The 27397-nt window shown below is 40.0% G+C and overlaps 1 protein-coding gene across 4 annotated transcripts in view; it reads left to right on the top strand.

Annotated features, from left to right (window-relative positions):
- Positions 1 to 27397, top strand: part of CRACD (capping protein inhibiting regulator of actin dynamics) — a 1952305-nt gene that overhangs the window by 924752 nt on the left and 1000156 nt on the right. For all 4 annotated transcript variants that reach the window (XM_044062482.1, XM_044062485.1, XM_044062486.1 and 1 more), the window contains one exon: positions 5054 to 5195. The gene's annotated coding sequence lies outside the window, so the exon portion shown is untranslated. The remainder of the gene's footprint in view (positions 1 to 5053; positions 5196 to 27397) is intronic.

Consider the following 27397-nt stretch of genomic DNA (forward strand, 5'->3'; position numbering starts at 1 on the left):
GAACCCATTTCAACTGATGGTTGAGATTGAAGTGGAGACTGACATAAAAGGGGGGCAAAAATCCCAGACTGCCTTTTCATAATAACTTCTTTCTGAATATTATTAACAAAACTATCAGGATAACCATGTTTCAAAAGCATGGAGCACAAAATATTGCATTCATCAAAAAAATCATCCCATTTGGAAGCCATCCTGGCTGCCCTAACCATTTGATAACTGCCCGTTTTTGATGGTAGAGATGATTATAATAGGTTCCAATTCATGTTCATCTGGGGAACCAAGAAATAATATAACCAACATTTTGGACCAGCATGTGGTTAATGGGACCGACACAGTCCGCTCATATTTTGTTACTGCCTTCAGTGTTGATAGTGATATTATAGCTTCTACCTTACCTAGGAATTGCTATTTCACAGAAATGTAAGTGACACAAAGGATAAATACACACTTCTGCTTGTCACCAGCATGCCATGCACACTTGCCCATACATACGAAGTGTGCATATTCTCATGTTGTAGAAGTATATGACACTAAGTTGCTTTACAAATGATTCAAAGTTACATACAAGGCATGAATATCCAGCTGCCATCTTGTTTTGCTATACATTTTTAATGATAATGACTGATGCTACTGCTGTGTGGAGAGCTCCTGACTCAGGTGCAAATGAGAACACAGTTATGCTGTATTTCCTACACAGCCAGTTCTAGGAGTGTCTGTTGGAACTGTACACAGGTTCTTTTAGGAAAGTGAATGGCTAGTTTGACCTGTCAGACTAGATGTGTAGGACATCCTGTATCGCACATACCAGTGAACAGTGCAGACACTGGAAGGATGACCTGTGTGTAACCCTGGAGACCTCTAGATGTGGGAAGCAGAGGAAATCACCCCCCACCCTGCTTTACATTACTATGTTTGTACTGTGTGTGCAGCCACTGTATGCCATGACAGGTTCTGCCTGCAGTGCCTTTCATTCGCATTATCATGCGTTTTGCAGAATGCAGTGTGAAAAACTGCCTTGTTTATTCTCAGCTATGAGGACCTGTAAGAGTCTTCACACCACCTTGTCTAATTCTATGCACAAGGACACTCCAAATGGTATAGCAAGTATTTCACATTTGCACTATGCACTACGGTACAATCTTTAATAAACTCGTTTGCTGTTTTTCACAGGTCTGCTCCTAATATTATTTATTTCTCCTGATAGATACCAAGGTAGCCCAGAGTGGCTGTCTGGGTGACTTGTCAGAATGTTGTGTCTGCTGGGATTGGCAGCATTTTTTTATGGGACAGGACACAGAACTGTCCCTGGAGGGCCACCATTTCACGCTTCTGCTTCATTACACTTAAATATTGAGTGTAATTGGAATGCCTGCCTGTCTAAGACAGTCCTGATGCCTTGTTCCATTTCTGTAACCATTATGATTATGAGTTATGGCCTGTTTCTGAAACAAATTTATTAACATTAAAAAAGTACTTTAAATTGCTCCTACTTTTCTGTAACACTGCTGCATATGTGGCAGTTTGATTCCTGGCAGTGTGTCATCTCAAAGCCCGTCCTGAAGATGTGACTGCATGGACAACAAACTGTGGAGTGTGGCCAAGTGTTATTTTGACAGTATTACCCTCAGCAGACATCAGATAACAGTTTAGCTTATATGTCTGTCACCAATAATGTAAAAATAAGTTTACTGAGTTTGAAGGGGAGAGGCATCACAAAGGAAAACATGAATTTCTTTTTTTCAAAGGTGATTTTTTTATTGGCAGCATTTGTTGCTTTATCATATCTGTGTTTAAAAAAATAGTTGAAGATTGCTAATATAAAATTAAAAGTGTTTGCCTGAATTTACTGCTTCTTTTGTTTTTGCTTTTCCTGTTTCATCAGGCCACTCATTTATGTCAGCACCCTGGGGTGCCACGAGCTACATAGTGTGCACAGCGGCTAAAGCAGACGTATGTGACCTTTAACGGTTTTGCTGTAGAAGTTTCTGCTTTATTGCAGTTACTGCATTAGCATAGCTGCATCTACATCACTGCACCTTACTGTGTTAGTTTAGTTGTTTCTGATACACATTAGTGTTATCTGCCTGCACTCCATTGTACATAACTGTGGTAGTGTAGATTGCTCTCCTAGGTTTGGGCACCATGGCCTGTTGTTTCTTTGCACTGCCCATAATAGTGTGCTAATGTAATTCTGTTTTAGGCTGTAGAAAACATTTCAGGCTTCTGATTGCTTGCTTATATATGTACAGCTGTAGTTTTGCACTATCATCTGTGTATTAGTCACAACACTAAGTGTTATGTGATGGTTTGCATATCCATTTTGTCTTTCAACTTAGGCAGAATTTGAGTAGAATGCTGGCAGCTGCATACGAGGATGCAGAGACTGATGACACAACAGGATTAGTTGCATCATGTGTCCTTCCCTGTATTGTATCTGACATACCACCCCTGGTTCCCTACCAGTAATGTAATGTTTCCGATTTTGTATACCTTCTGTAGCTTACTATGATCCACCAGAGCCATAAGCACATCTGTTGCCCCCACTGCTGCCCTGGTCGAGGCAGCAGCTGAGACTTCTGAGTAGGATGGGAGTGCTTTGGTGGCAACAGAGGCTTGGTCACATTCCATGTAGGTAACCCATTCCATTCACCAGTTCAATCTGTGCCAGAGCTGGAGCATGTGGTATATGTGGCAGTTGACAGGGTGATGGCATGCTTGGTCAAAATGCACTAGCCCCTCCTGCAGCAGGTATCTTATTCAGTGAACTGGCTGACCAGTGCCATGAGACCACCAGATCTGGATGTGGCTCATGTCACCAGCCACCCAAATTCAAGATCATCACCTACTGGGTCACAGTAAAGTACTACTGGGTCAATCAGCAGCTACCAGACTGTCAGTACTCCATCCTGTTCCCTGCCATTTATCTATCCTTTGTTTATCTGTCTGTACCTGTGTCTCCCCCCCCTGCCCCCCCCCCCCCCCCGTCTATCCATACCTGCCCTTGCTTGTCTTTGGCCTTCTGTATGTGCTTATTGTGCTCCACTGGCTACCTTCTCTTTCCATTCCATCTCCTTGTGTCTTTCACCCCTCTTCCCTTCTCTCTCTTTGTATATAAAACGAGGGACTTCTCCCACAAAACAATATATATCCTACTTTCCACCACTACCCTGCTTTACCTTGCAGTGTTCTTACTGTACGTTCCTCTGCTTGTCATACCCCTTCTCTTGTTTTTTTTTTCTTCTCTTTTCCACCATTAATGAACCAGAAAAGTGTCCATCATACTTGGCACCAGTTCTCAGGTTTTTACAACTCACCTGTTTATTTCCTTAGAAATCAGCAGAAGCATCCTCCCATTACAGGTGAAAGCTCATGCTACCTGCTATGCTTTTCATTTACATGTATAAAGAACAAGTAAACCATATAAAATTACTGGGTGTCATCACAGATGACCAGTTGAAATTTGACCACCATCTATTACACGTGGTTACAGAAAAACTCATCAAAAACCAGATACATTGTACAGAATAAAAACATATCTCACTGACGTAGCCAGAAGATGTATATCCTCTACTTTCTTACTGCCATGTCTCCTCTATGCTGCCCCAATCTTCATTAAACTTCAGGTCTCACACCTGTCCATACTTGAACAATGTTATAAGAAAATAGCTAAGTTCGCAGTAAACTACAGCAACAGAACACACCATTGCCTAGCACTCTGAGATTAAACTGGTTAGACGTACCACATCACCTCTTTCTCACTGATTTACAATACACAGACTTTTCAATAAGACAGAAAATACCCAATCCTTAGCCTAATACTCCCTCAATAGAATTTTACAATCTAGTGAAAAAAATCACTAATCACTATAACTAAATCATCTAATACTGCAGTTGACTCTATATTCAAATAGTATTACTAAACTACAGAACCACATCCCACTACCACTGAAATCTGTTCAGAATGCAGAATGATTTAAAACACAACTAAAACTTCACCAATCACATCAATGGATCTGCTGTACACCTTCTAAACAAATGCCATTGTAATTTCAGCTTGGCATACTGGCAAACCATTTCTCTTCTTTCAGAATCCTGTACCCTACAACCAATCTTCACCTATGTCTGAATAGTTTTAATAGCATCTCCTAGCTATGTGCATTATTTTGGGACACTACTCATCCCCAACACTATACTTTCCATTAAGCCAGCCAGGGGGAAAGATTAGCTAGAGGCTCTGTTCTAAGGGTTAATGAATACTGAATGCCGTTAGTGCACATGGAACTTATATGCCTATCGTAATATCTAATCTTCTTGAAGAAGTCAGTCTTTATTAGCCATCTTCTTCCATCACTTGGTCTCTGTTGGTGAAAGTTAGTGTTATATTTATGAAGTGCATTTAGCTTGGTCAGAAAACAGAATGAAGGACAGAGTCTGAGGGTATCATGGGTACGAGGAGGTGCATCTGTAGCTTGATAAAGTTTTATCCACAAAACAGAGCATGTGTGAGCAACTGAGTCCTAAGGCTTAATGAAGTGGAAATACTACAAGCAGATCCAATCTTATGACAAACACATAACTTTTGTTTTTCCTCCTACTGCTACAGGTTATATAATAGGTTACAGGTGTCCATATCATTGATAGTACACACGATCTTCTTAGGTGATGAAATACAGACTGGCTTTGGAATTGCTGGCGCAGTGTTGAACCAGTTGAGCCACAGTGTGCTTTAATACATGGTACAGCACCCATTTCACCTTTTATATGCTATGTCTACCTTTCCATGAAGAAGCTGGCAGATGCATAAATCGTTACATATCAGTCCATGCCACAGAGGTTATTTTCCTACAAATGTTGCCAGAATACACAGTAATCTATAGCTTTAGTAGTGCTACTTTGACTATCTGTCAGAGAATGTCTGTAAAATGAAATGAAATATTTTGATGGAAGTGCTTAGCTAACATTTAGTATTTAAATGGCCCTGCTGATAAGCAGATTTTGCAGAAATGCCTTTTAATTCATTTATTTGAAGCAGCCGCCCTTATCTCTTCAACAGCTAGCGGAGAGTAATCATTGGCAGCGTACCTGAGCTACCTGACACCCACATGAGAGGAGGTGAAAAGTCACATTTTTTTTCATCAGCCTGAGAGGCTGTCTTCAGGAACGAACACACTGAGCTGTGTCATTTCCCAACAAAGGTAAGCTCACAGTTTTATTTAGCTACTTCGTATGTAGTGTTCTTTTTCTAACATCTTTTGTGGCATGTTTATGGTGATAAACTTGTTTTCTTCATACTAATTATATGCAGGTCATCTTGAAGTTTAACAAGTAAAAGGATCATTCTTATAAACAGAATGTGTTCTCCTTTCACTGCAATGTGCATTCTTGGCTTTATAATACTGAAACATGAGCAAGCCATTCCTCACTGGCTTAAGTGGTACAGCCAGTTAGTATTGTAATATTAAGCATTTTGGCTTTGGTTTAGTGAAATAATTCAGATAGGAAAATGTGAATACAAAATACTGCTGTTTATTATTGTAGTACTGCATAATTCTTCTGATGTATTCAAACTATGCATAGTTTGTCAATGTATGTAATGATGCATAGTGAGTTTTTGAGAGTAGAAAAATCCCTAGTGTTCAGCAGCCAAATCTAGTTTATCCATGCATGCGTTTCACTCTGTCCCGCTCCTGAATGATTTTAGGTGAATAAATTAGTTTACTGCATGCTGATATGACATAGTTACTGAATCTAAACTGGACAGTGTGCACATACCCTTGGCTTAATAGCACTCAAAAATATAACAGACCACCATGCATCATATTTCTGGCTTCATCAAAAAGAGTTAATTTCCTTGCCATTCTGTTAGTGAAATGCAGCAGAAGAAATGCCCAAGCTGGTTATGAAAGCAGCAATAGAAATCAGCGTGATCTGTTTACCTATTTTTAAACTGAAATGCTGTGTCGTAAACCTAGGAGGAAACTGGAAACCATGTTTAACTTGATATGCTCTATTGTAATGGGTCATCATCCATTCAGCTGTCTCCTCTAGGCACAATTTGCGTTCTGCACAATGCCAGCCACGATTCAGCTGTGCAGCCTGCTGGTCAGCATTATCCTCATTTGAATTGGTTTTAATTAGCACATTTTTCTGTAATGTCTTTCTGGTGTTGGAACATAGCTGGCTAGAAACAACAGATTTTTCCATTCTGCTTTAAGCTTGTCATTTGTTAACCCTAACGTACAGAATTTACAAGTACAATGTTATATACAGAGATTGTTATTATAGCGTTCGCATAATGGGTACACTAATTAAATTATATGAGCTCTAGGCAGCAGACAGAGATCAGAGGCAGAAAGCAGCATATCAGAAATAGTGGTAGATACACAGACACTATGTACCACTTCTGACATATTCTGCATTGTTACACTACGAAAACACTAGTACAGTTGTGAATGAATACTTTGCAGTATGAATTCTAGAACTGCTCAGACATTTAGCCATGACAACAAAGTTTTAGATGTTAAGAAGGAAACATAGACTGTGTATAGTGAATTATATGTAGGGGCATATAGTTTTTGAGCTATTTATGTCTGGAGTGTGGCAGAACCGTTGAAAAGCTTTGTTTAGTTGTTTGCAAAAACACAAAATTTTAGTGTGCTATCTGTGTAGAATATTTAGTTGAATAAATAAAATACTTATGTTGTCATGTACTGTTATGATAAAACATAACGATCTAGATGTGAACACCAAGCTCTTTTGTGCCTGCATAATTTGAGATAACTTGCTTGAATTACAAATTTACTTTGTATGAGTCTGTATATATGTTGCATGCTAACAGTCAGAGGTTTTATTAATAGTCCTACCCTCAGCCTGCATATGAGCTTTCTAGTAGCCTTGTTTTTTGTTTTTTTAACTTGACACATTTTGCTTGAAGTAAGCAAGCTCCACATTGTCTCCCCTATAACTATGTGTGTTGATTGTTTAATTTCAATGAGGATACAAGGATACATCATTTCCCTCTGCCCCCGTGTCATTTAGCATATTAACTGTATCATATTATTTTATTTTATTCATTTATCATCTGGTTAGAAGCTGTTACACACAAATGTCTCTTGTCAGGGGCAGCATAAAAGAACTGATCAGATTAAATAGTTTTCCTTGAGTTGCACCTTATGTGTGCATAGTGAGGAATGCAGAGCAGTCCTATGTGCTGTAGGTCTGCTGTGCAGTACTTACAGTTTCACTTCCAAAGATAAACATAAGGCCTTTTACCAATTCAGCCTTGCTACTGGACTAAATGCTGTCTGATATGAGTCTTCTTCGTAGGGCCATAGATTAGTTTTAGGCTAACTGCCCTTGTGGGCCATTCTAAGCCTAGCCAATTACTCCATGTGAGAATCAAACCCTGCACCTAGCTAGAATTACATAGACTTTCTTTTCTAATGTATTGGTCACAGGCCCTCCATGCAGACCATAAGATGAAGCCAAGCCTTTGTGGTTATATTAGCAATAACTGCGTATTCTCTTTGTCCTCTCATTCTCTCCTTCCATTTAGAGGCCAAGACCCCCCCCCCCCTTACAGTGACAAAACTATAAATAATCAAGCACTTTATATGTTTACTTTACATTTAATGTTGTGTGCTGTTTGAGGACATTATAGGTTCATAGGTTCATACGTAAGTACTAGGCTATTGGCCCTAGGGCCTATATAAGCCTAGCGAAAATGGTACCCTGGCTTTCGCCACCCAAGAAAATTATTTTCCTGTGCCCCTGTCGAGCAGAATCACAGAGGTTGTCCCCGGAGTGAATTTCCTATTTCACATTCAATCATCAAGATTTTTCTTGAAGAGTGCTAATGAGGAGCTTTGTTTGATATAGATAGGTAGTTTGTTCCAGAGTATGGGAAGTCCCCGGGACAGGAATCTATCCCTTCATGTTCTGTTTATTGTGGTGACAAGGTTTAGGTCCCTAAAGCATGTAGCTTGAAGGGATTGGGATTTCTTTAAGTGGAGCATGTCCAACAGTTCTGGGTTTGACATAGCTTTGTATGTTAGGCAGAGATCACCTCTGAGTAGGCGATATGAGATGGAGTAAAGCTGGAGTTTTTTGAGGCGGTCTATGTAGGGCATCTGTTTGAGGCCGGTAATCCTCTTTGTGAGGTATTTCTGCAGCCTTTCCAGTTGTTGTAGATGTCTTGTGAGGTACATACCAAAAGGGGCACTGTACTCTATAATGGGTCTAATGAGTGACGAGTAGAGGGGAACAATGACCTCTTTTTTCCTGAATGAGAAACCTTTTGTGATGAGATGTGCCATATAGAAGGATTTCCTGACTACTGTGACAATGTGATTCTCAAAGGAGAGACTACTGTCCATCTGTGTCCCAAGGTCTCTTATCACACTTTCGGTGTTAAGTAGACTACCTCCTATGTGGTAGCTCATGAGTACAGAGTTTTTACCAAAGGGGATGACAATGCACTTTTTGTCATTGAGCTTGAGGCCATGGCTTTGACACCAGGCATCTGTCTCCGTGAGGCCCTTTTGTAGTATGTCCACATCATTAGGAGTTTCGATTATGGCTCCTAGTTTGCAGTCATCTGTGAACTTCGTTAGCCAAAGACCTTCTGTGTTAGCCTGTACTTCAGAAAAGTAGATACCAAACAGGAGAGGACCCAGGACTGAACCATGTGGTGCTCCACTTGTCACTGGTCTGAAGTTGGATTTGGAGTCTGCTACTTTCACAGTGTGGATTCTGTCAGTGAGCCAGTTGGCAATCCATCTTGTGACATAGGGATTTATACCTAGTTTAGTGAGTTTATCTATAATTCCAGAGTGGGGAATGGTGTCAGAAGCATTGGCAAGATCTAGATAGGCTGTGTGAACTACCTTACCCTCATCTACGGCTTTAGTGACTGCTTCAAAGAAGTCCTATCAGGTTTAGGAGACATGATCTGCCTTTTACAAACCCGAATTGGGTGGGGTCCAGAGTTTGGAGATTACCAATGTCTTTGTTTATATGTTCCATGATGATACGTTCCATGGCCTTGCAGACCAGGCTCTTTAGGTTCATGGGGCAGTAGTTCCTGGGGACCTTAGTGCCCCCCCCCTTTTGTGAAGTGGGATAACCATCACTGTGCGCCATTCAGTGGGCACAAAGCCTGAGGTGAGGCTATGATTGAACATGGTGCTTAGGTGGCGTGCCAGTTCATTCTGTAGTTCATGTAGAATGCAGCCTGGGATGTTGTCAGGTCCCATGGATGCTGTATTCTTGGCTTTGGAGAGAGTGTTTTTTACCTGTGCAACTGTGATTACAGGAACTTTGCATTCTTCCGGTATAAAGATGGGCCCTTTAGGGGGTGGGGGGGGGGTAAAGTTAGCACTGAACCTATCTGCCAGGATGTTGGCAATATCAGTTGGTTCTGTATATTTAGTGCCATTGTGCTGTAACTCAGAGCAGATCTGAGTGTTGCCATTGAGATTCTTGACATAGCTATAGAATGCTTTGTGCTAAGTAATTCCCTCAGCCATACTCTAAGATTATCCATTTCTTATTCCAAACATTCAGTCATGGAGCTGAATGACCAAATTTGAAAAGCTACTGGCTGTCATTAGTTATGGGTACCCATTTGAGTCTGATTGTTGGTTTTTGCTGTTCTCTCTGGAATGTTTGCAGGTGTGTGTGTGTGTGTGTGTGTGTGTGTGTGTGTGTGTGTGTGTGTGTGTGTGTGTGTGTATGTGTGTATGTGTGTGTGTGTGTGTGTTTAGAAGGAGGAGGATGTGAGACATGTCTTAGAATGCCTTAATGTAAAGACGTACGGATCAGTTTTTATTCAAGTCTGTACAAATGAACTCATCCACAAGAACTCTCTGTCTGTTAGTAGTGAACTTACAGCCCTCTTAGATAGCATATTTTGTACAGCTGTTAGGACGTATTTTGCACAAATCATATATAGAAAGTAGTTAGGTCACCGTGATGAAAAGATTTTTTGGGGTAAATACCTACAAGGAAAAAAATATCCCGTTTTCAAAAATGGAAATGTGTAGAGCATCCAAGCCTAATTTTGGGCACACGTGTTAAGTGAAAATGCTGTGCACTTGTCAAGATCAGGCAAGAGACTTTTTGGAACAGATATTTTGCAATATTTGACTAACACAAGGCAGGATTTCTGCCAGATCGAACATTTAACAGTTCACAGATATCAACATTTGATGCATTTCTGATATTAAGGAATATTAATAATAAAGTTTTTTAATTGGAAAATTTACTACATTCCCACAATATTGATGTTGTTATTATTTGTGAAACATGGTTAAAGAACATTGACTTGGAAGCAGTTCTGTCAGGGTGAAAATATTTTCACTGTCACGTACATTCTAACAAAAAGTTAGGTGGAGGTGTTATGATAGGGATTAAACATAGCTGTGAGACCTGTAATTATTACATGTTCAATGATAACACCAATACTATAGATTGTGGAACTGTGACAATAAAGAAAACCCTGGAAAGTCAAGTGCTGATGACTTAGATGAATTCATACATATCTTGCATGAAACACGGTGGGGGGGGGAGGATAATAGTGGCTGGGGACTTAAATCTACTAGAAGCAGACTGGAATAATATTTCTTCAACAGAATTAGTAAGATATTCACAACATATGTTCAGGAACAACAATTGCTTCAGGTTGTAAAAAAGCCTACCAGGGAATGGGACATAATAGACGTTTGTGTTTATAAAGAAATCACATTTACTTGATGTCAAGTTTTACCAGCATTGACATGCAGTGATCATGGGGTTATAAAGGCTGATTTGTTGCTAGATAATTCTGCCAAACTGAAATCTAAACCAATGTACAGAAGGTTAATAACAGATTGTATGGAAGGAAAACAAGCAGTATGTAAAACTAATTGGAATGATGAGTTCAGTGGAAAATCTGCAGAAGGAATGTGGGATGTTTTGAAAGTGAAATCATTTGAATGCAAAAAATAAAAAAATATTTAACATCAGGCTCTAGGCACACCACATATGGAGGATATATTTCCATAAGAACAAGTTACTTTATTAAGGTGAGAGAAAAAAAATTGAGAAAATGGAAAACAGGTCAGACTACAACTTTGAAAACTGAACTAAACAAACTGGGCAGAGAAAGTAAACATAGTGTAAGATAAGATCAAGAAAAATTTGAAGAAAATGTATATAAAGATATCCAGCATAATAGGAAACCATTTTATTGATATATTAGATGTGGAAGCAGTAAAGACATACAAAGTGATAAACTGTGTGTAGATTCTAAAATTTATTTTTAGACACAACAACTTCTAGATATATTTACAAGATAGACACAAAATCTTGTGCAAAGCAGTCTTGTTCCACAAAGTGGGTGATACATTGTCATAGTGATGTCCAGGTAACCTCAGATACTGAAATCAAATTAGATTACACTGAAAAGTAACTGTACAAACATGAATCAAAACAAAGCAGAGGAGGATCGATGGATTTAGTAATAATGACCTGAGAACACTTCAGCAACAACTTATGGTACCATTATATCTATTATTTACTAGGTTGTATAAATATGGGGGGAATCCTCAAGTTTGGACACATGCGCTTATTAAACCTGTCTTTAAGGGAAAGGGGAGTAGGACAAACCCAGAGCCATACTTTCATGTTGTGGAAAAAATAATGGAGAAGGTAAAATTAGGAGTTATTCTCAGAACTGGAAAGGTTGGGACTTGAAACCATTTATCAGCATGCATATGTTGAAAATATTACCACATGTAACATGATGTTCTATAACAATATAATAACAGCTATGAATGAAAAATTGTGCTGTGATGTAATTTATATAGATTTAACTTCAGTATTTGACATGGTCATACACACTGTTCACTAGATTAGAACAGCGAGGTATTGATATATTCTTGTTAAGATGGATAGCTGCATGGCTTACAAATAGGACATGTCAAATATATGGCAATATCAGGTAAAATTCAAGGTTGCAGTCAGGGTGACCCATAGGGCTCTGTCCTAGGCCCATACTTGTTTAGATTGTATCTTTTGGCTCTATCTTTCTCATCTGAGGTGTTCTACAGTCTCTTATGTAGATGACTTGAAACTGGGTAAACTGATTGCATCTGTTACAAATAGGGTATATCTGCTAAATTAATAGTTTGGGTACAGGAGAAATAATATGCTGATAAACACATAAAAAACTAAGCATATGAGATTTAAGAGTCATAAACTGAAAGGTGAATATTTAATACAACACACAGTGATTGAAACTATAGATTCATTTAAGGACCTGGGTATATGGGTAATCCAGCTGTTTAGTTTTTCTAATCATAACAACAAATTGGTTAATGATAGTGATAGAACTATAGAGTGTATAAAAAGATTTATAAAGTCTAGGAAATCAGAAATGATAAAGTTATTGTTTGTTAGTTACATTAGTCCCCATTTTGAGTATGGAATAACAATATGGAAACCTTATAAGAAAACAAGCATGAGTAAGCTGGAAAGAGTACATAAGAAATATACACAGGGCATCCATTGATGTTAAAATTTAACTTATTATGAAAGATTAACATATCTGAACTTGTACAGTGTCTCATGTACATGTTTAAGAGGAGAACTAATTCAGGTATATAGGGCATTTAGAGACAACTATGTTTCGGAAAATATGGTATTATCAAAAGGTAGTAGAGAATCATAGACATCCTATGTGGAAGATTCTATAAGAATGAGAAGTGCACTAATTGATTCTCTGAGAGAGCAGATGATGCATGGAATAGACTACCAAATTACTTTAAAGCAATCACTAGTTTATATATTTTTAAGAATAGCCTGGAGACTTATTATGGGAAGTTGGGAACCACTGTTTTGGTATATTGGCAGGCTAGAAGGGCATTAATGTCCATGCTTGAAATATTTCTATGTCTGTATATATGTATATATCTAGCTCCAGTGCCACAAATTAATACTTTCACTGACTATTTCTGGTTCTAGGCATTTCTTCCATTAACTTATTTTATTTTTTTTTTATTTTCAGTCACTTAGGTTCATAAGTTCATAGGCTGATACTAGGCAAGCAGTCAATGGGAGCATCATGGGCTTAGCCAAAATATTCCCTTGAATTACTATCTAATTCAGTAATGTTCACCCTTTTGTCTAGGAGGGGCCATGCAAGATAACTCAGTGGAGAATTTATGGCTGACCATCCAGTTATTGAAATTAACTTTGAAAGCAATGGAGTGATGCTTTGTTTGACATGTAGTGGAAACTTGTTCCACAGGCAAGGAATATGTTAGCTACTTATTCCACCAATTAATCTTATTTGGTATAGGTGTTCGCTGAGCTTTTAGTTCTGCAGAGGTATAGGAGTTTGAATAGGGTAGGGCCTTTCATGGATCCAAAAGTAAGGCAAAGGTCAAGAGGAAGTAATTAAAGCCTGAATACAAGGATGGGACGTCAGTCTGTCTGCCTGTGTCACTAAGGGATTTCAGACCAGCGATTTATTTAGTTATGAATCTAAGAATCTCTGAAGTTTCTCAAACTGAGAAATATGCTTAGAAAGGTGTATGATGAAAAGAGAATTATATTCAGTGATAGGTCTTATAAGGGATGAGTACAGGTGAGATAAGACTTATTTAGCTGTAGAGGAGATATCTTTGGAAATTATTTGAACCAGATAGTGGAGACATGATGGTCAAATAATAGTGAGTTGTCAACAGAGGTACCCAAGTCCCTGATGATAGTATCTATTTGGAGGGGTGTGTCATTTATATGGTAGGAGGTGAGAAAATTTGCCACACCAAATAGAACTGCACTACATTTCTGTTTTTTTTTTTTATTCTTTTGTCCCATCCCTGTCAGCCAACCATCAGCACTATGCAGTCAATCCACTTGCTCCCCTTGGGGTAAGATGCAATCACAGAGGATGGCATTCATACAGCCATCATTTTTATTTCTCCATTAGGCCCTAAATAGACCCCTTGGAGGTTGATATGGACACCCAAATTACTGCAAGGGCCTAGTATGCACCCCCCCCCCAATGTGGCTCTGACCCATACACAAGTGAACACTATTTCAATGGCTTCTGAACCAGCTAAATTAAGCAGAATAAATGCCTTTGTATGTGCATCTTTGTCAGAAAAAAACAGCCTGTATGGAAGTATTGTATTCCTGCTCAAACACTCTCCAATTTTCTGCAGTATTGTTATCAAAGAAGTGGTGAGGGTCTGCGAAATCCTTCTGCCATGCCCACAGATTATAGTAAAACACAATGCAAAATGGCCCTTGTAATAGCCAGTGTTTTACATCAGATATACCTGTTTGCTCAAGCTGTTCTAAGCTGCAGAGAGACTGGCCTACTGCCTTCTGTGATATTGGAAAAAGGTAAGTGTTTATTTTCAGTTGTCTTTTGCACTTCTGATTTAATACATATCTCTGTAATCTGTACAACTGTTTTTTTTCCCACCCACCTGCTCAGTTCTTGTGGTGATCTTAGGTTTTGGTGGCTTTGAGTTGCCCACCTCTGGTATAAAGTTGATAATGGACACTCCTCCCAGTCACATTACATCAGCTCATTCTACTGTTTATAGTGAGAACTTAGCAAAGTCCCGCCCCTTTAACTTCTGAACCTTGAATTATCTCATTATCTTCTGTTCCCTCCTTTCCTGTAACTAGTCTAGCCCAGATACAGATTTGCTGTATCCAGGACAGTTTGTAAGCTTCTGAGCAGTGCCTAAAAGTCTGCTCTTCAATTTTCTTTAAGATCTGTTAGTTCTTTCCTCTCCTGCACTTTTACTAGCTTATTAGTCTAGCACTTTGTCAGACTTCTTGTAGCAATTATTGTAGCACACAAAAGTGCTATCAGCAATAATTGTTCTACAAGGTAAAAGCTAACAGCTCCAGTTGTTGTGTCTTTCGGCTTTTCCCGGTTAGGGATCGCCACAGCGAAACTCCGGTCCGCTAATGATTGGCAGTACTTATTATTAATGCCCACCCCTCCAGGCATGTCTAAAGGTCAGTTCTCTGTGCTTTCTCCAATTAACCTGGTGAACTTGGGCATCCTGAGGCAATGAAGCAACTGCCTCATGTACACTGACAACCCTCTCCTCTTACCTCCCAACACTCAGACTTGCGAGAGATGCGCTTATATATCCAAATTGAAAGCCACGCACTCTCCAGCCAAGACCAGAATAGCTGGTCAAGAGGAGAAGGTCAACACTTGCACTACACCACATGGAACATATAGCCCTCCAGAACACACACCAGCACTGCCTTCACATAAAAACACAAACCATGCACCCACCTTCATGGAAGCTCTCAGTAAAAATCTACCCAAAATAGCAGAGACCTCCAAGGCAGAAATGCACTCAACCACCACAACACAACACTAATCATGAGACACATAACTCTCCTAAACAGTGTGCCACTCAACCAAAGCCCTAAGGCAAAACAACATTCCCAACATACTAGTCATAGGTGACTTGATAGTGAGGCACACTAATGTCTCATTCACTCGGTTGAATAAGGAGAAAGTAACAGTCAGTTGCCTGTCCGGTACCAGAATCTGCCACATAACACATGCACTCAGGTCCCTCAACAACAGGTACAAATATGACTCTGTCATTGTACATGTGGGTGTAAATGACCTGAGATGTACCTCCCTGGACTACATGAAAAGAGACATGGAGGAGCTCTCGGATTATGTAGCCCAGGCGGATATGACCCTAGCCTGAGCAGCCTCCTACCATCACCCAGAATGATACCACGGTACAAGCAGAAAATGATTGATTTCAACAATTGGCTAAGTTTCTGGTGTCATTCTAAGGGAATCCAGTATCTGTCTGCCTGGGATGACATGATTTTCAGACCTTGATGCTTTGCCAGAGATGGCCTGCATCTGTCACCCCTTGGTTTCTGAATACTGGCCAAGCTCTTGCCACCCCTATAGTGCCTTTTTAGGTGGTGTTCCAAAGACCAAATTACCACCATAGCAGCTACAAACAAATGCAATTTGAGGGTCATGCTGCTCAACGCTAGAAGTCTAAATCTCAAAATGCACTCACTCGAAGCACTCCTTAAAATGGAGAACATCAACATTTCTGCTATAACAGAGACCTAGTTCAAGTCAGCAGAAAGCACCCCTACACTACCAGGCTATAACTCATTCCATGCCTTCCAGCCCCAGAACTTGGACCAAAGCTCCAAAGGCAGTAGTGTTTCCATATTCATAAAGGATGCGCACACCTCCAGACTGGTAGCCCAACATAATGCATCAGAGATACTTCAGGTGCAGCTAACATTGGGTAAGACAGCGATTTGGGTCATAGCCTGCTATAGGTCTCCAACCACATCCCAAGACTCACACTCCACGTTCCTAAGCACCCTGGAATATATTAGGGTCCAACCTAACACTCTCATATTGGGTGACTTCAACTACCCCTCCATTAACTGGGAAAACTACTCGTGTACCAATACACTTGCCCAACATTTCCTGGAATTCATTAATTCCAATACCCTGGACCAGCTCATTCTTACCCCCAGTAGAGGTAGCAACATCCTTGACCTGGTCATTACTAACATGGGCGACCGTTGCTCTACACCAGTAGTCAACTCCTCCCTGGTTAGATCTGACCACAAACTAATCACCTTGGAAATCCAGATCCCCCCGCCCCCCGCAAAGGTAATCATCATGAAAAACTTCTCCAAAGCTAACTTTGGGCTCCTAAAAACAGAGGTGGCTAACTTCACGGCACCCATGCAAATGGAGAACAGTTGCATGACTGCCGAATCATGCACTAATGCCCTGTACGAATATGTAAACAAATGCATGGATCTCGCCATACCCAATAGAACCAAGATGCTCTCCTCCAAAAAAGGAAGCCAATTTGGTGGTCCCCTGCCATAAACAAACTCTACAGCAGAAGGAGGAAACTGATGCGGAATAAGGTGAAGTCCCAAGACTGGAAAAAGTCACTTATCAGCCTCAATAAAAAGTTGAGATCCCTCATCAAATCCTCTAAAGCTATCTATGAAAACAGAATTGCAGCAGATAGTAAAGACAACCACAAGGCCTTCTATAGTTATGTAAAGAATCTCCATGGCAATACCCAGATTTGCTCTGAGCTACTGCACAATGGTACCTCCTATACCGAGCCAACAGATATTGCCAATATACTGGCTGATAGATTCAGTACCAACGTTACCCCTCTCTCCCCCACCAAAAAAACAATCACAATGCCAGTAGATTGTCAGGAACCCAGTATCACTGCTGCACAGGTTAAAACAGCACTGCCCAAGGCCAAGAATACAGCCTCTATGGGACCTAACATATCTATGTCTGTGTTCTACATGAACTACAGAGTGAACTGGCACCTCACCTGTATGCCCTGTTTAGTCACAGCCTCACCACAGGCTTTGTCCCTACTGAATGGTGCACTGCTACAATCATCCCTCTCCACAAAGGAGGAGTGACTACAGACCCTGTGAAATATTGCCCCATTAGCCTGACGAGTCAGATATGCAAAGCTATGGAATGCATCATCATGGACCTAATAAACAAGGATATAGGGAATCTCCAAAGTCTGGATCCCACACAGTTTGGTTTTGTGAAGGGTAGATCATGCCTGCTCAACCTGGTCGACTTCTTTGAGTCAGTCACCAGAGCTGTGGATGAATGCAAGGTGGTTCATACAGCCTACCTTGATCTGGCCAAGGCCTTTGATACCATTCTCCACTCAAGAATCATAGAAAAGCTCACTAAGCTAGGCATCAACCCCTATATCACTAGGTGGGTTGCAAACTGGCTCACAGATAGAACCCACAGTGTGAAAGTAGCTGACTCTAAGTCAGACTGCCAACCAGTCATGAGTGGAGTCCCACAGGGTTCAGTCCTGGCTCCTCTCCTGTTTGGTATCTACTTCTCTGAAATCCAGGCCAACACGAAGGGACTCTGGCTGACAAAGATCAAAGATGATTGCTAGTTGGGAGCTATTATTAACTCCCCAAGTGATGTTGACATTTTACAAAAAAGGCCTCACTGAGACCAACAACTGCTGTTAGAACCATGGCCTTAAGGTCAATGCCAAAAAATGTGTTGTCATCCCCTTTGGGAAAAACCCAGTTCCTGTGAATTAACACATCAGTGGTAGTCCACTGAACACAGAAGATGTTATAAGAGATCTGGGAACACAGGTTGACAGCAACCTCTCTTTTGACCACCATATTGCCACTGTGGTCAGAATGTCCTCCTGTGTGACACATCTCATTACAAAGGGTTTTGCATCCAGGAAGAAAGAGGTCATTGTCTGCCTCTACTCTTTCCTCATTAGGCCAATCATCAAGTACACTGCCCCATTTGGCATGTACCTCACTACACAACTGCAACAACTGGACAGGCCGCAAAAGTACCTCACAAAGAGGATCCTAGGCCTTAAACACTTGTCCTTTATGGACAGACTCAAAAAACTCCAACTATTCTCTGTCTCATATCGCATACTTAGAGGCAATCTCTGCTTGACTTACAAAGCCATGTCTGACCCAGCTCTGTTAGAAATGCTACATCTAAAGAAATCCCAATCCCTCCACACCACGCACTCCAGGGACCTCAACCTCATTACCACAATCAACAGAACAAGCTGGAGGGACAGGTTCATATCCCAGAGACTGCCCATGCTATGGAATAGATTTCCCATACATGTCAACAGAGCAACTCACTGGCCCTCTTCAAGAGAAATTGTGATGAGTGGATGAGAAATGGAAAATTCACCCTGGGGGAATCACTCCAGTGGCTCTACTCAACAGAGGCACTGGCAACTAAGGTCAAGTGGCACGATGCCAGGGTAATCCTATGGGCTAGGCTTGTAAAGGCTCCAGGGCCATTAGCCTAGTACACACCTATGAACCTATGAGCTAACAAAGGTTGCTGTCACTGGCTTGATAAGCTGGGTCCATATCTCTAGTTAAGGCTGTTTCACCTGGAAGCTTCCAGTTGCTTGCAGCTAAACAGCCACCAGAGCACTAGCCTCTCCACTTAGCATAGGTGAGCCAAGCTTTGCCACTCACTCCTCCTACGCACCTCTGCCTGGCTGTTCCAGCACTAAAGCTGCTAATTGTACTGGGGTTATCTCGGCCAAACTCTGGGTTTTATCTTCTCAACAGAGCCAGGACCACACTAAATTACTTAACATTTAGCCTGAGACCATTGCCAATGAACGAAAAGTTGCTATTGTCAAGTCCTTGCTGAAGTCACTATGTGTCAAAAGGTGAACTGACAGTCAGTCATTTTGCAACCATCTTCCAGCCTTTGCCATCAAAGTAACCACCCACCTCCCAAATGAACATACCATAAAAACAGTTAGAAGTATCACTAGACTCAGTCAAAAAACACTCAACAACCTATTAAATGGAATAAACTGGTCAACTCTAAAATTACTACCACTAAATGATGCTGTTCAATACTTCAATACTACTTTCTTAAAAATAATTGTTAGTCTGTCCCCTGTACAAACAAAGAGAGTAAAGAAAACAAAAACCCCATGGTTAACAGCCCACTGCATTGACCTCATGAAGCAAAGAGACGTAGCATGGAACAGTTGGAAACAAAACAGATCCTAGGAAAATCTCCAAACTTATAAAACATTATGCAATACAGTAACCAAAATAGTCAACAAATGTAAACAGTCATACTACTATAATCTTCAGCTTCAACACAAATACAACCCCAAAAAATGTTGGCAGTCTATAACTACCCTTCTCAACCTAGGCTCAAACAAAGACCACTCCCCCCTCACCTAGTCTCCCCCAGGACAAATTGCTGAATAATTTGACAAACATTTCATAAAGTCCATAGCAGATCTACTCCCTCTACAAACTCAGGTAACTACAACTAAACCTACACAGCAACAAGAATTCCTTAACAACCCCTGCAAAAGATCAATTCCATGACCATACTGATAACCAACAAAATGACTCCAACAATACTTTCCCTTTCCATCCCATAACCACCTCTCAAATAAAAAAGAAGAATACTACTCAAGGTCAAAACCTGGTCCACATCAGCAGGCAATCTCCTACCCCAATACCTAAAACTTGCCGCTGACTCAATTGCATATACAGTCAGCATCCTAATAAACAGGTCACTCTCTGAAGCCACAGTCCCTAAAATATGGAAACTATCTCACATAACACCTATTCATAAAGGAGGACAATCCACGACATCTCTAATTTTGCACCCAATATCAATAGTATCCCCTCTATCCAAAATCATGGAAAGGTGTAGTCACTAACAAATCATGAACTGTATACTACAAAACAACCGGTTCTCTCAAACTCAACATGGCTTCAGGCCAAATCACAGCACATCCACAGCACTGCTATCCTTTACAAACACCATTCACAAAGCCAGAGACAAAGGTCACCTAGTAGCAGCAATACACCTACATCTCTCAAAAGCATTTGATACTGTTTTACACACTTTACTACTTAACAGACTATCCAATCTACGTTGTTCCTCCTCCACACTCCAGTGGTTCCAAAGTTACCTCCATAACAGGAAACAAGCAGTTAAATAGTCAAATCAACTCTCCCCCTTCCCACCAAGCCCCACAGGAGTACCCGAAGGCTCTGTCTTAGGACCCTTACTATTTAATATATTCACCACTAACCTATACACCTCCTCTTCCCCAGGAACATTAATACAGTATGCAGATGACTCAGCCTTAATCTGAACCTTTTGTACATTCCCTGAACTGCTAATCAAAACCCAACAATGTTTCTCAGCAATTGAATCATGGCTTACAGAGTCCCAATTCTTTCTAAATCCCCCCAAAAAACAAACTTATGATATTCCACCCCAAAAATGCCACCCTCAGCCCAGGTCAACTAAGTATTTTTACAGCCGACAGTAACATCTTAGACATCGCTCAAGAAACTAAACTACTTGGTGTTATAATTGATGATAAATTCAACTTTGACCCTCATATTCAATAAAATATAAAAAAAACATAAATAACTAGGAATACTCTACAGAAAAAGACAATTCCTTACCACTACGACCAAAATTACTCTGGCTAAAACCAATCTGCAGAACTCCACCAAAACTAAATTAGACCAATGCTACAATAAAGTTGCAAAGTTTGCAATCAACTCCAACTACTGTACACATCACTGTATATCACTCAAAGAATTAAAGTGGTTAGAATTAACACATCTTTCATATACACACCTAATTACAACACACAATCTGTTTTATAGGCCCACTGCCTGTCCAGCTCTAGAAGACCCAATACAACATTACAAACCAAACAAACCCCTCAGATCTAAAGATAAAAATCTCCTTGAAATCTACAAACCTTCTAGAAACCCAGGAAAATCTCTATACTCACACTCTTTTGCTAAATCTTGGAACACCCTCCCTCTCAACATTGGGCTAACTCTTAGCCTACCTCTCTTCAAAGCCTTCCTAAAAGAACACCTAAATAAATCATGGCTATGCACATGCATAACCTCAGGCTAATAACAATCTCCCCTCCTATACCTCCTTCAATTATGTTAAAAGCACTGTCAAAACTGGAAAAAATGTACCATTTGGAGATTACTAACATCAAACATTTTTTTCTCTAAAAGGAAAATATTTACTTTCAAAGTCCCAGTGTTGTTGCATATTTCACAGTCTTTTATATTGTTTCATTTGGTCATTGAAAACATAAGGCTTTTTAAAAAAAATGTCTATATCCACTTTATCAGTCCCATCCACATTAAGTCGTCATGTAACTGCAGTATTAAAGCCAAAACCCCTTTCCCCCTCATTGTGTAAAACAGTACCTGTGGTATTTAGCCTTGCACCAGTTCCATGCATTGTGGAAATATTGAAAATACAATTTACATCACTCTCCTTTGTCCCAGCACCATTTATCAGTTCATTCATGCTTTTTTCTCCAATTGTGAGTTTAAAATCAAACAGGATGCCAAATCTTGCCTCTCCTCGGCTTCCAGACCATTCCGCCATGTCTCCTTGTCTTTCCCAGTGGAAATCCCGCCTTCTGGTGACTGATTACACTTCCTCTTTCCTGAGGACCCATCAATGGAGTCTTGGGATTGGCTGAACATGTCAGTGAGGTGGGTCAGCTCACATTTTACAATTGCCAGCTCTGAATAAACTCTATTCAGCACAGCTCTCTGAACTGGTGAAAATAATGCTGGAATTTCATCTAAAGAGTCCATGCTGCAAGGTCGCTCTGTTTAAACAACTACCCCAGTAACAACCAAAACAAAAATAAAATAATAAAATCACTGTGCTGCAGCCAGAACTCTCCACAACCTTCCAAAGGTATCAAACATTTTATTAAGACATAAAAATGTTGGTTTTAATAGAAGGCATGTATTCTGATGAAGTCCCTGTTCTGAGGGGATGAAAGCGCTCAGTGAATACTTTTTGAACATTTTTATATCTTAATAAAATGTTTGATACCTTTGGAAGGTTGTGGAGAGTTTTGGCTGCAACACAGTGATTTTGTTATTGATCCCACAGTAGTACAACAGGTGATAATACTGATCCCACAGTAGTAAAACTGATAGTGGGATAGTGACAGTCAGTAGGTTGTATGTAGAAAGCTAGTTGAAGGTAGCTGAGGTAGCCATTTATTAATATGTGCACAAAAGTGTATTGGCACAGGAAAGAAGTAAATGTATTTCTTTACACAATCCTTTTATTTCTGCTACTTGGAAAACTGTTGCTCTCTTTATTTTATTTAATTTTAACACATTGAATTAGTGAGGGTGATCTGATTGCTGACTGGGTTTCAGGACTGAATGCAAATGACTGAAGATTACCACAACCACATACAGTGTAAAACAAGCAGGCTATTTTAACTGTAAGTGAGCTACACTGTTGTTTAGTCATATCATAACTCTGTAATATATGGCCAGTAATCAGTAAGAGTCATACCAGGATTTAGATATATCTTTTTAATGTTCAGCTAACTCATTTTAAATAAATAGATTTCAGAGTGAGTTTGGGCGACTACATGCTGTGTGGGTAAATATGTGAAGACTTGTCATATATGTGTAGCCAGATATGTTTGTATGTTTGCAGTCTTAAACACTGAATGCTCATATGAGTGAACATTTTTTTTCAGGCTGTAAATAGCAAATGCTCATATGAGTGAACATTGTTTTCAATGGAATTTTGGCTACCAGCATTTTCTATGGAATCATGATGCAGTGGGGAAAGGGAATTTACCCTTAATCCTCTTTTGTGTGATCTCAGAGTTCATATATATAATTAACTGGGAGAGTAGGGGATGTAAGGGAGCTTGCCCCTCCTTTTAATTTTTGTTTTCGGTCATTTTAGATTTGATCTAAAATGATTGTTCATTTGATGGCTGGTATTGTGATTGTTCGATATTTGATGATAAACTCATTTGTATGCAGGTACACATTTGACATGCACAAAAGCCCAAAACTAGGGAAGAGAATATGGTTTAATATACTTGTTTTCTGTAAATAAAAAAATAACACTTGAAAAGCTTGTTAACCCTTAATAACGGGTGCTGGCCCTAACCCTAATGCTGCCCCTTACCCCAACCTTAACCCCTACAGATTAACGTCATTAAAACCTTCCTGTAACACTGCCACTATTCAGACAAATCTGAGGCTAGTGTTACGGGGGGGGGGGGGGGGCTTTGTTTTAATAGTTTTAATATTGGGAGAGGAAATACTTTTCCTCTATGAATATTATTGTGTTTGTTTTCATTTTTCATAGACATATGTATGTTTACGTCTGCAAATATTGAGTAAAACAAATACAAAACATAGAACCGATATTTCATGAAGTTATTAAAAAGAGATTTGAAGGGCACTTCCCATTATTAGGGAAGGTAGTTAATGAAGGGAGAAATGTAATGGAGAGAGAGTTACTGAAGTCAGCATAGGAAAATCCTACCAGAATGCCATGGTACTAACTTTTAATCCACTTTATGGGAGAATAAAAAAGATTATTAACCACAATTGGGTTCTGTTTGATACTGGCCAACATTATAAAAGCAAATTAGGAGACAAGCCATTAGTTGTGTACAAAAGGGACACATCTTTCAAAAATCTTCTTGAAGCAAACACATCTAGAGAGATGAAAGGCAGGATGAGGAAATGTGGCCATTGCACGCAATGCCCTCATATTTTAGAGAATTAATCTATTTATATACAGTGGTATGGTAGGATATTCTTGAAGCAAAACTTTAATTGTGCCAGCAAATGTTTGATTTATGTAGCTATTTGTCAACAGTGTCAACATTTTTACATAGGGAAATGATTAATAGCTTTAACAAACATATTTATCAACATTTGTATGACATAAGAAAAAACAATGTCAAAAACATACTATATAAACACATTATGCAGTATCTGGATCACCATTTCAAATGTAGTGCCCTAGAACAAGTTTGTAATAAGGGGAGAGGGGGCCCAATAGAGATATACCACGAATATAGGGAATTAATGTGGCAACTTAGATGTAATGCCACCCACCCCCAGGGCTCAATGAAACAGTCGCTATTACTAGTTATTTATTTTCAAATCTAGGTGCTTAGGATTTCCCTCTCTCTTCCCCCCTTGGCTGACCTGGTGTGACTTAGTTTGAACTCTACAATTACCTACAAAACGGAGTTTACAGGACTGCAATTGGTCACCATAACAAAATCAGTTTCTCTCAGCATTTAAGCAGAGTAGGATGCACACAAAAAGCATTTGTTAAGCTTTCACTTACAGTGCTGTGTAAGTAAGCAGGTCACCATTTTGATCAGCCTTAGGGCTCTTTTTTCTACTTGAGTATTGGCCTCCTTCCCCTGTAACTTAAGTAAACTGCCATCTTACATTAAGAGCTATAATACTTACCTTATAACTTTAGGACACTTTAGGAAACCTTGTAAACAGCAATAGCCCCTACGCTCAGGCTCTCTTCGCTCCCCTCCCTGCCCCCAATTCCCTCCCACCCCCAGTACTTCTAAATTTAAAGTACTATAGCCACTCCCCCACTTTCTAGATCCTATCTGCTTTCATCTGGGATAAATCCTCCCACCCCCATTTTTCTACCTACATTTTAATAGCACCTATTAGCTTTCATCTGGCATTCTCCCATCCCCCTTCCAATACCTTTACCTCACCTGTCTATCTTCTGGTGTTGCATCACCAGGTAAAACAGTTCCTTAACTCACTAGCTGAATCACAAATAATGATATACTCCTCTTTACTACCCCGCTTGTTCGCACCATACCTCCTTACCTTGTATGAAAACCAGTTTCTCACGGGATTTCAAGCCCGAAAGGCCATACTATCACCCCAGCTGTAAATCCTCCCACCTTCAACCATACTTACAGTACCAGGTCCTATCCAACATCTTGTTCAGTTTATCAACATCTCAACCCCAGGCACATTAGCTCTAGATCCAAACACTACCACAAACTAATAAACAAATTCCTGAAGTTCACCACCAAGTACAGACTTAACCTAATACTTGGTGGTGATATTCACCCCAACCCTGGCCCACCCACTTCAGATACACATACCCCCTCTACTTGCAATCTAAGCTACAAACCTACAATTAATAGGACAGCTAACTCTCTCCTAGCCTGTCATCTCAATATTAGAAGCATTAATAACAAGGTACATGAATTGCATGCACTTCTGGATGTCCACTCCCCTGAGATTCTCTGTTTATCTGAAACCTGGTTAAAACCTAACACTACAGACAATAAAGTGTTACCACCTGGGTACAACATACACAGGCTGGATCGTGCTTCCAGGAAGGGAGGTGGGGTAGCTGTACTCTATAAATCTGAGTTGAATGTCACCATAGATGTAATACAACCACCTCAGATTAATAACTCAGAGATTCTTGCCACCAAATTGGAACTTAATAAAAATAAATGCATTAATATCATCTGTATGTACATTCCCCCAGGTAACAATATATCCACACTTGAAGATATCCTGCACTGGCTATCATGTCACTAACCCCAAGAAACCCTACTACTTGGAGACTTTAACATAGACTGGGGCATCTGTTCCACAGAATCCCCAACCACCCATATTAACCTGCATGCATTTACACAAATCATATCCACCCCTACCAGGAGAGGTAAACCCAACCAAAAAGAAAGCATACTTGACTGAGTACTCATAAATAGTCACCCCCAACTGTACACCTCTGGTACACTCCCTGATGGCCTAAGCAATCACCTTCTCACATATATAATTAAGCACAAAGCCATTAATTCCCAACAACCCTTACTCAGAAAGGTTAGAAATAATAAAAACTTTGACCCTGCCAAATTCCAACAAGAACTAAACTCATGTAATTGGTCTATTCTAAAACACCTCCCCTTAGAGGAAGCAGTAGCATACTTTAACAACAAATTCCTTGAGATCCTTGATTTGCATGCACCTGTTCGTTGAAAGAGAACAAAGGCAAAAACTGCGCCATGGCTTTCTAAAGAGTATAAACTCAAAATTACCCTTAGAAACAAAGCATGGGCTTTATGGCATTCTTCTAAAGACCCCCAAGATCACATTAAATACAGGCAATCCAGGAACAAAACTAAAAAATCCATTTTACAAGACAAAAAACAATACTACTGTCATTTACAGACAGTAAATCAAAATAACCCTCAGAAGTTTTGGGCAGGTTTAAATAATCTACTACATCCTGGACAAACTTCAACCCCAATCCCTGCTGCTACTATTGATAAAACCCCTGAAGATGTTTCTGACAGTTTTAACTGATTCTTTACTGAGACAATTCAAGCCCTAGCTAGCCAACTACCTTCTAGCTCCCCTGGTCCTGAAAGTACCACCCCTAGAAACCTACTTGCGTTCAGCTTCCAACCAGTCACTACTTCACTTATCCGTACCTTGATCAAAAAATTAAAACCCACTACACTTTCTGCTGAGTACCTGCAAAAATCAGCTGATGCTATTGCTTACGCAATCTCAATACTAATCAATCGAACCATAGTAGAAGCTAAAATTCCCACCATCTGGAAAATATCCTACGTAATCCCACTTCACAAAGGAGGCAGCTCTACTGAATTCTCCAATTACAGGCCAATAGCTATACTCTCTCCACTTGCAAAGATTATGGAAAAATGTATTCATAGACAACTCATGCACCACCTAATCCAGAATCACCTTATGGCAGACACTCAGCATGGCTTCCGTCCTCATCACAGCACTACTTCAGCCCTCCTAGCCTTTACCAACACCATAAACCATAATCGCAACAATAATTATATATCCTCAGCCCTCTTCTTGGATCTTTCCAAGGCATTCGATATGGTTGATCACCAATTTTTAATCCACACTCTGCAAACATTCTGTATAGATACTAGAGCCCTTCAAT

The sequence above is a fragment of the Protopterus annectens genome, chromosome 2.part1, assembly GCF_019279795.1.
Source record: "Protopterus annectens isolate FY-2018-M chromosome 2.part1, PAN1.0, whole genome shotgun sequence".
NCBI lineage: Eukaryota > Metazoa > Chordata > Ceratodontiformes > Protopteridae > Protopterus > Protopterus annectens.